The 10,377-nt window shown below is 47.1% G+C and overlaps 1 protein-coding gene across 1 annotated transcript in view; it reads right to left on the bottom strand.

Moving 5' to 3' along the window:
* The window catches only part of ANXA2 (annexin A2), a 50,237-nt gene extending 45,889 nt beyond the window's left edge, over window positions 1-4,348 (bottom strand). The window contains exon 1 of the mRNA XM_006141764.3: window positions 4,217-4,348. The gene's annotated coding sequence lies outside the window, so the exon portion shown is untranslated. The remainder of the gene's footprint in view (window positions 1-4,216) is intronic.
* Window positions 4,349-10,377: the final 6,029 nt, after the last annotated feature.

Here is a 10,377-nt window from a genome sequence, read left to right as displayed (position 1 = left end):
AATCACTTGGCACAAAGCACTTTCAGGGTTGGGAAATCCAGGCCTTCGGTCTACACCTGAATGCCAGTGTTTTATGGCCCACATTCTGTACTTTCAACAGGGCTTGGCCACCTACAGGAAGTCTAAACTCAGCATTCAAGATTATTCGCACTCTGTACTAGAGCTACTTTCATTAAGTATGTTCTAGATGCACACGCACAGAAGCACACCCCACACAGAAGTCAGACTGGACTGTTAAGTTTTCTTGGAACACGCTCAGCACTGTCTTCTGAGCTCTCCACGCTCCTCCATTAGGGGGCTCTATCTTAATAAGGTGGTATCGAGTGGCACTTCAAGATGCAGAGAATACAAATAAATGCTTCGTTTCCCACATGTGCCTCTTTACCCTGTGCTCCACCACTCGGAGTGTCTGAGAAGCATCAGCTGAGCGTGGGAGGCTGTCTTCCACACCATCCGCCCACGGTGTTTCTGACCCTTGCTCCTGTGTCCTCACAGGTCTGGACACACAGTCCAACACACCGGAGGCATTGGCTCAAACCGTGGGATGGTTTACACCCACCGGTTCTTTCCATTTTAGGTCTTCTTCTTTCTCAACAACTTCTCCTTCCTCGATTTTCTTTCCCTCCCTAAGACATTCGCACTCTGTACTTGAGCTACTTTCATTAAGTATGTTCTAGAACACCGTAAATGCACCTCCAGTGCCAGACATTCGGAGCCAGAGACTTCAACTCCCAGCCTCTGCCTGGCAGAGGATGACGAGGCTGCGGGCAGCCTCCTTCTCATCGTGATACGTAGTCTGTGCCCCCACTACTGTGTGTCAGGGCTGCCTGGGTCCAGGCTCTGTCCACAGGACAGTGTGGGAACGTTACCTGCATCTGCTTTCGGCATAGGGCCAATAAGGAGGCCGTAAGGAGGCGGCAACCCGGGACGCCTCGGGACCCTGATTTCCCGTGAACTGGGAGGTGCAGGCTGGGTGTGGCGAGGAGACAAAGGGTTTATAGACAAAGTCATTGCCTTTGCCTGGAGCCTGAGCTTCCCACACCTTGCTGGGACTAGAACTCAGACCACTTGGGTGCTGTTGACATGTACTCTCACGAGGCTATGCTCGAGCGGCCTAAAAGTTTCAGAGTGTATCCTTGCAGTGAGATTTGAAGGTAAACTCATGAAACCACCTACAAGCACAAGTCGGGGCAGTTCCTGACCCCACTGCTGACCTGTCCCCTCAACCAAGTAGATGAGGACTGCTTTTGGCAGTAGAGAAGGAAAAATAGACCAGGCAGCAAATGGGCGGAAAGGATTCTTTTAAAAAACTGGAATTTCCTCTGGTGTGGCCCATAACTAGGATAGGGTGTGGCACCAAATGAGGAAAGAGGATTCCCATGCGCAAAAAAAAAAAAAAAAAGAAAAAAAAGAACATGTCATTTCTATTTAACCCATTCAGCCAAATCTGGAAGGCAGATGAAGCCACTGACTTTAAACATTGTCCCTGAGGTTGGCTAAGATGCTCAGGTCTGTGGGACAACTGGATTAAAGGAGAAATGAGTCCTAGCCAAATTGACTTGGGAAAATACAAAATTTAAAATCTGATTACTATGTATATGATTCCTCTCTCTCTCTTTCTTTCTTTCTTTCTTCCTTCCTTCCTTCCTTCCTTCCTTCCTTCCTCCCTCCCTCCCTCCTTCTCTCCCTTTCTTCCTTCCTCCCTCCCTCCCTCCTTTCCTTCCTTCCTTCCTTCCTTCCTTCCTTCCTTTCTCTTTTCCTTCCCCCTCTTTGATTCACTGCTATATCCCCACTGCTTATAACTGTGAGTGGAACACACACAAAAAGTTGTGTGGTATGAATGGATGTTTAAAGTAGTCCCCTAGAGCCGGAGACTCTTGGTGACATGGTCACTCTCCCTGGTGAAAAATCTCTCTGTAGACCCCAAGCCCTGCACTAGCAAAGAGCGAGAACAAAGGCTCGTGAGAAGCGTTAGTGCCAGAATCTAAGCCCACTGCTTCAGGAAGAGCCCTCAGCCCTCCAAATCAATAGCAATTATGGAAAAACATCTATCTTGCCAGGAAAACCACCCACATCAGAAATCAGCCAGGAAACTAATGGCCATGACTGCAAGCCTAATGTCAATCAATAAGGTACTTGAATAGCTCAAAGACACAGGAGGTTACATCCAGAGACTCCAGTCCAAGACTGAGCTCCTGATCAAAGCCAGTGAGTCAGCAGTATTTCCTGGGCATGTACCATAGGCAGCCCACTTGGCACTGCAGGACATGACAAAATCCAGGCGGCCATCGAATCATAAACCTCCAACAAAGAAAATGCACATAGATGGTGACTCCTTGCACTGCAAATGCAATGGACACCTTTAGAGAAGTCTCTGGAACTTGGATAACAGATGGACTTCGATGGGAGGAAACTGCTAAGCAGGCATGTCTTTACACCCTCAGCCAGAGGACACATCTCTGGCTCTGCTCTCCCCTAAAATCTCCCTTCACGTGGTCTGAACAGGATGTCATAGCTAGGATGCTATGAATTAGACATCTGTGTAGGTTAACAAGGTTTTTTTGTTGTTTTGTTAAATAACAACTCCTCTGAGTTCCTGAGGATTTTAGTTCCTCAACCATTCCTAACTTAATGAAAATTCAATTTGCTGGGCTCTGGGAAGGTGCAAATTCACTGACATAGGGAGGAAGAGGGAATGTAGCAGATCTGGGTAAGCCTGGGCAGCTGCTGTACCATGTCAAAGAAGAGGGTCTCTAAGAAGGTGGGAGGAAGGCTGAGAAACAAAGACACAATTGCCCGATTAACATAATATGATCAAGGCCAACCATAAAACTAAGAAAAGTACTAGAAAAATCTTCAGTGATTTCTTCCCTCTCCCCTCATACTGTCCCACATTCTCCTACTCCCTGTCTGCCACCCCTTCCCCAAATCAGGCAGTACTTAGACACAGTGCATGCAGATTTTTTTCCCAGCTAGCCCCGGCACCTAAGCACCTTCTGTAACATGCTTCAGTGGGAAAGTGCATTCTCCATTCCAAACCACCACATTCCAGACAGGTACGGTGGCTGGAACTTGAGGACAAGAAACATCAGGAAAGTGGTCTGGGCCCAGGCCCTTGGACCCAAGAGCTGCTGGTCCTTGATAATGGCCCACGTGCACACTTGAGGCCATGCTCCCCACACAGATCAGAGCAAGCACAGCTTTACGAAAGCACATTTTACTACAAAAATGACACTGTTTGGCCCTTAGTGTTTTCAGTGTACTTTACATACTTATTTTTAATGCATACATTTTGAAAAATCTTTAATAGTAGCCCTGTTCGAGTAGAGAGAAGAATGGGCTTCCTTAAGCCACTTTCATAGAAAAGGAAACACATGTTCTTCTACTTCTCAACAGCCTGTTGGTGGAATCCACACCAGACGCCAGGACCTACACACAAAGCTGCGAGGAGGGCCAGGGGCCACACCCTTTTCTGTTCCCTCAGTGACTCACTGTGCATCAGCACTAGCAACAGGACTGTCCTCCCCACAGAACCATGAGGACATTTGCTTCGCGGTGCAAAAGTGTTTAAGCAAGTGGGGAACTCTCTGAGATAGAGTGAAATCCGAAGTTGCTATTCCACAAGATAATTGAAACAAAGGAGTGCAATGAACTGAGATTTCTGTTTTGTTTTACCTGAGGGGGAGGGAGAAACTCAAAGCCCCCACCTTCCCCCACTGCTCCTCTCCTGCTGGTTTCTGCTCCAGCTCCACAAATGCGCATTCCTTTCAAGTAAAGTAACTTGGAACAGATGAGGGTTACTCTCTAGAGGGAAGTGCCCAGGGCCCACTGCTCAGCCTAGGACCCGCAGTTCCCTGGGCGGCCACGCCCTGCTCCCCCACCCCCCAGCCTGGAGCGTTTGGAATGCGGGGCCTCCCTCTGCCCAGCTTCATGTGCTGCCTCCTCTAGCCCCGCTTCCAGAGAGTACTTCAGGGCGATGTCCGCCCGAGCTCCGTACTGCACCCCCAGGCCCCGGGGCAAGGGCCTCCCTCGCTTATGTCCCAAACACCTTGCCTCTGCACCCTCTACCTGCAGACACCCTACTGTGGCCCATCCCTCAAGACCCCTGCCCGGTCGCCTGAGCCTCTGTCGGAAAGGCCGTCCCCTTTCCCTCACAGTGCCCCGCTAGCTCAGCGGCCCCGGGCCATAGCGGACGGGCGGGGCGCGCTCGGCTTACCTGGGCCGGGTGCCGAGAGCTGTTAGTGTCCCCAGAAGCCGAGCAGAGGCGACTGGTCTGGGTGGGGCTTTTATACCCGCCACATCCTCTCTCTGCCAGGCGAGGCCAGGCCTGCCCCGCCCCACCCCGCCTCCCCCTTCCTCTGCCCGCTCCCACCCGCCTCAGGGTGACTCACTCTCCCTGACCCGCTGGCTTGCAGAGACAGCCGCGCCCTGGAATGCTGCCGAGCCGCACCCCGCTGGAGCGACCCCATGCCCAAGGCCCTGCCCTCCACAAGACCCGCCCAGGCTTTCCCGAGGCCCACTGTGGTCCATTTCTTCCTGACTTCCTCATTTCACTTCTTGAGTGCCACGTCGAGTTGCCAGCCTGGGCATGGGTTAATAAATTAGCAAGACTTCAGTAGACTCCGGCTCGGTTAAGTCACTTTTCTGTTTGGCGTCAATGCACTGGAGGAAAGAACTGTTCCAAGAAACATAAATCTGGATTCCCTTGAGCTGGGCCATTGGCACCCAGCTCCCTATTACTGTCTGCAAACATATTGTCCTAACCTCTGTCCCCCTGTTCCAGCAGGAGCACGGAGAGGCAATCGCCAGCTCCTGCCCTACAGCGTCTGGCTGCCCCAGCATTTGGGTGCAGGACATCTGAAGCCAAGGGTGGGATGAGGGGTGGGAGGCCAAAGCCCAGAGCCAGGATCCCACCCAGCTCCCAGCCCAAGGTGCCCTTTCCTGGGGATAGCTGTACCCGCCTCTCTCTGCACCCTGGTACTGGATGCGCACCCCCACGTGAGGATCATGGCATGCTGTCCCGAGGTGGGTGGGTCCAGTGGCTTTGAACTCTGAGAACCAATAAAGAAATTTCCTCCCTTTCTTTTGTAATGATTGCCAGTTTTTTTGTTTTGTTTTGTTTGTTTGTTTTTCACTGCCACTTAACCAGCACCTTTGCTCGGTTTTGCTGCTCTCACTTGTCTTCCCTGCTTTGTTACCCTAAGTCACATTGGCAGCATGTGGTCAAATACGGTTTATGTGTGTGATTGCGCAAATTTCCTATGCAAATCTCAAACTAGCAGGAGCGCTTCACTAAAAATCCTGAAGACCTCTCACAGTGGCTCCAACTCTGTTCTTGCAAACTAATTGACCTTGCCGATCCATTTTTGCTTTCCAGATGAGCGTCATTCCACTCCTAGGAATCAGAGAACGATGACAAGGCCAGTGGACCACAGAGCGCATTAGCAGCAAGGCCACCAGAGCTGGAGGCTCCTAACACCCAGCTCAGAGTTCTCTGCTTCCTTTTTCCCTAGGCATTATGCACCATGGGCCCTACCAGAAAGACAGAAAACAAAGCAACATTTTTGGTACAATTTCTGATTTACATTTACAGCTCTTCTATTTAGTCTGCAAACTTTTTTTTTTTTGGAGAGGTTTTTGCTACAGGGTGCATGCGCTTGCCAGAAAGACAGAGAGAGACAGAGAGAAGCAAGAAATCACTCCTCAAGGGGGGATGGTCACATCGCATTCATCCTCTCGGGATCTTGGGCACACACGCACATGCACCTGGCGTGAGTTTAAGTCATGGGGTCTGGGAATCGAACCGTGGTCGACTACTTGGGAGTCCAGTGATACAGCCATTATGCCAACTGCTGGTCTCCAGACTGCAAACTTTAAAGGCAGAACCATGTTCATCTGCCCCACTTGGTGTGAACATTTTGCAACACAAAGGGAACTCAAGCAGACTAAGGACAGGCAGGACTTCACCTCCCTTCTCTACTTCTCCAGATAGGTTCCTTCTAGCCTCTTATTTGTAATGGCGCTGTGGTTAGCCTCTAGAGAAGATCAGATTGAATTCAAATCACGTGGAATATATAAAAGCCACCAAATATCCAAAAGAATGTTTTGCTTATCTTGGTCACCCAGCAAATCCTATCTTAAATATAGATCTGTGCAATGGCCAGGCTTTGCCTCATGCTGAAGGACTTTGCACTGATGTTATCATAAAAACGAAGCTATGAGAAGTCACAGTTCTCTTTCCAAGGAATGTGAGCCAGTTCTGCCAGTATAAAAGAACTTCTGAATCTTTGTCCAACGATGCCCTTTTGTTTCCTTCTCCTGTCTCCCCAGAGCTGGGGAGAGTGTTGATGGTATCGGACCCCAGACTCTGTCTCCTGTTGTGTATGTTGTCATCAGAGTGCCTGCCTTTGTTCTCACTATATCTGCTATACCTCCACGTCTGATGGCTCCGGCCTAGCAATGACAGCGTTCATTAAATGTGATAGAATGAGGACAGCCTAGAGGAGCCCGATCCCACGTAACCACCTGGTTCAAATTCCAGCCTGGTGGCTTGAAAATCACTCCAGGCTTGCGCACAAGCATGTCTAATATCCCAGCAGGATGGAGAAATGGAGAAAGGACTGCAGCATGACCACTCCCCATTGGGGTGGTAATTTCTCCCTTTCTCACGCTGGCTCTTCCTGTCTCTATCTTTTTTTTAGCATACACATACACCTGGCAATTTAAAATTTAAAAAAAAAAATTTTTTTTTCAAGATTTTTTTTGCCAGGGCTGGTAGGTGGCGTAGTGGTTAAAGGCGCTGGACTCCCACATGGCTATAACGGCGTGTCAAGTCCCAGACCTGGTGGCTTGCTTTCTCACTTTCCCTCTCTGTCTCTCTCTAATCAAATGAAAAAAAATAATAATAAATAAAGTTAAATAGAAGTAAATCTCAAAATTATTTATTTATTTATTTATTTATTTATTTATTTATTTATTTTTGCCATAGGGCACATGTGCTCATTGGAGACACTGAGAGAAAGAGGAAAAGTGAGAAATCAACCCCTGAGGGGAATGGCCACACTGCAATCCATTCTCCTCTTGGGATCTTGGACACCCATGCACACATGCCTAGAGTGATTTTTAAGCTTTGATGTTTAGGACTCTGAGAAGTCAGACCTGGGGGATCCAGCCTCCCAACTTCCATGCAATCTACTGCCCCAAACTTAATATTCTAATAGTTTAGAATACTCTAACATTTTATTATATTCTATTAAGAGGGGCCTTAGAGATTGTTGTCCTCTCTCAATTTTTATATATGAAGACACTGAAGCCCAAATAAGGTCTATGCAGTTCAAAAATTAAATCATGTATCCAAGTTCCTTGTATCAGTTACTTACCGCAGTTTAATAAATTGTTTATGTAGTAGTTAAAGCATAAACAACTATTTATGTGCTCATGATTGTACAATTGGGGCAGGACTCGGTGGAGACAGCTTGGCTCTGTTCCACATGATACTGGGTGGGTAATTCAATCTGTGGTTAGGTGATCAAAAGCAGCTTCACCAGCCTGCCCATGGCCTGCTAGTGGGAGAGACCGATCCCGCATGGCTGACCACAGGCCCTGACTGCTTGAGAAACACACCAGGTGTGTGTGCACACATGCCCAAAGTCCCAGTAGGATGGGAGAGACCCCACTAGGGGGTGCTTTCTACTTCTCTCTCTGTCTCTATTTCTCTTTAGAGAATAAATGTACCCTCTGAAAATTAAAAACGAGGGGAAAAGGCTAGTTTACTCATTTTGTGCTTCAGCTGGGGTTGCTAGAATGACAGAAAGCAAGCTGGACCTTTGCCTCTGGTGGTGTCTCTTATCTCCATGTCTGTCTGTCTGTCTGCCTGCCTTTCTCTCTCTCCCCCCACCAAGGCAGTAAATGGCAACTGGATTTGAGCAAAAGCTGAAGTTGCCGGAACTCTTAGCTTGCATGGTGTGAAAAGCAGGCACTAGGCTGGATTTAAGTTATGAGTTGTCGTCTGCTGACCCTTGCTTTAATCTATAGCTCTGCCCAGTTGTCAGCTTTGCCCTCTGGCCTCTTGACTCCACTCTCTTAAGATATTGTTCCTTCTCTTTAAGAATGGCCCTCATTAGTAGCTGAGCAGCTATCTTATTTTGCTCATGTCGACAGAAACTCAAAAGTCTAGAAACTTCTTTTGGTTTTCAGGGTTTTGCCATAGGGTACACACACTCACAAGAAAGAGCCAGAGAGAGCCATAGAGTAGGGGAAGTGAGAACTCACCCTCCCCAACCCCAGAGAGGGGGATGGCCATGCCATAATCCCTTCACTTCCATTCTTCTGGGATTTGGGGCACACATGCACATACACCCAGCATGATTTTCAAGCTGCCAGGTCAGGAACTCAAACCATAGTCTGCCATGTGTGAGTCCAGCTCCTTAACGACCATGCCACCTGCTGGTCGTTTTCTTTTTTCTTTTTTAAAGTACATTTGTTACCAGGCCCAGAACTAGAACAGTGTCATTCCCACTGCATTTCACTGGTGAAAGCTAGTCACATCGTCCAGATTCAAGACAGTGGGAAACATACTTTCCTCTTCCTAAAAAGCCATGACACATGTTTACCTGGTGGACAGAAGAGCTGGCCACCATCTTCATAGACCTCAAACTCAAGAAAAGCAGAGCTGAGGCCAGAATATATTTTTCTACCTTCCAGTTCACTGCTTTTTCCGTGACATCATTATTTTTCAACTATCATCATTGCTTCAGTGAGAACCATGCTGGCCCCAGGCTTTCAACGCTGTCTGATTTAGACACCCACTGGCCATCAAAGCTGCTATTTTGTCTGAGCCTGTTATATGAGGGCTCAAAAGTTCATGGAAAATGCATATTATGGAAAATCTATGTATAGATTTTAAAACTTTTTTCAGATAATTTAATTTTGGTATTTTCCACAGAATTTTTTTTCTATAGGGCATGTACACTCACCAGAGAGAGAGAGAGAGAGAGACAGACATTTTTTAAAATCACCCCTGGGACTAGCAGTTGGTATAATGGCTATGTCAATGAACTCCCATGTAGTTGACCGTGGTTCGAGTCCCGGACCCAGTGGCTTAAACTCATGCTGGGTGTGTGTGCATGTGTGCCCAAGATCCCAAGAAGAGAATGGAAGAGAAGGGATTGCAGCATGGCCATCCCCCCCCCAGGGGGTGATTTCTCGCTTTCTGTCTCTCTTTCTCTGTCTTTCTGGTGAGCACACGTGCCCTATAGCAAAACAAAAAACAAAAAACAAACAAACAAAAAACCTCTCAAAAAAAATAAAAATCACCCCTTGGGGGGATGGTCATGCTGCAATCCCCTCTCCTCTGTTCTCCTCTCAGAATGTTGGACACACATACACATGTACCCAGCAGGAGTTTTAAGCCACCAGGTCCAGGATTCAAACCACAGTTGACCACAGGGAATTCCAGTGATGTAACCATTATGCCATCTGCTGGTCTCTTTCACAAATTTTTTGAAGTCCCCACAAATGTAATCAATATACCATAATATCCTGCATCCAAAGATGTTGCCAAAAGAGAAAAAGCATCTATCCGGGATATCCAATTTACAAATGTTAGGAGTTTCAGAAAGAAAATAATTGGCAAAATGGGAGAAAAAAAATTCACCCAAGAAATAACTAAAGACAATTTTCTGGAACTGAATGCTTTGAGTTCTAAAACTAAAAAGTCACAATGAATAAAAAAAACAAACCCAAGACATACTATCACAGCATTTTAGAACACTGGGTGGGGGCAGGGAGAAAGAACTTTCTGAAAAGATTTGAGAGATAAAACAAGTCGTACATGAAGAATCAGAAATGAGAACAGCATTGTATTCAGTATCAGCTGGGTTTCTAAATCCTATTTCTCAGTGAAAGGAGCTAGGGTTCCTCAGAGAAATGCTGGAGTCCAAGGATGGGGCAAAGAAAATACAAAGTGGGATTTGTGGTAAACAGCCGATGGGGACATATCAGAAAGACGCAAAAGCCAGGTTGAAAGAGACACTTACTGGTAAAATTTGGGATAATTTGAACATCAAATTGTATAATGTTAGGAATCAAGTATATCACATAAAATAGTCTAAACTGATTGTAAAATAAAATACAAAGGCTGGGGAGGGAAAGCTCTTCTTTATAAATGAACAGCAACTTGTAAATCTATCAGGAATGATACACGGCCAGGTGAAAATTTTTCTTTCTTTTCTTTTTTAAGAGAGAGATTGTTTCTATAGGGCATGTGTATTTGCCGGAGAGACAGAGAGAAAAGGCGAGAAATCACTCCTGGCCCCTGGGGGTATGGTCATACTGCAATCCCTTCTCCTCCTTGGTTTTTGGGCGCACACACATGCC

Source organism: Tupaia chinensis, unplaced genomic scaffold (assembly GCF_000334495.1).
Source record: "Tupaia chinensis unplaced genomic scaffold, TupChi_1.0 Scaffold000063_1, whole genome shotgun sequence".
NCBI classification, from domain to species: Eukaryota; Metazoa; Chordata; class Mammalia; order Scandentia; family Tupaiidae; genus Tupaia; species Tupaia belangeri.
This window is presented reverse-complemented; position numbering and strand designations above follow the sequence as displayed.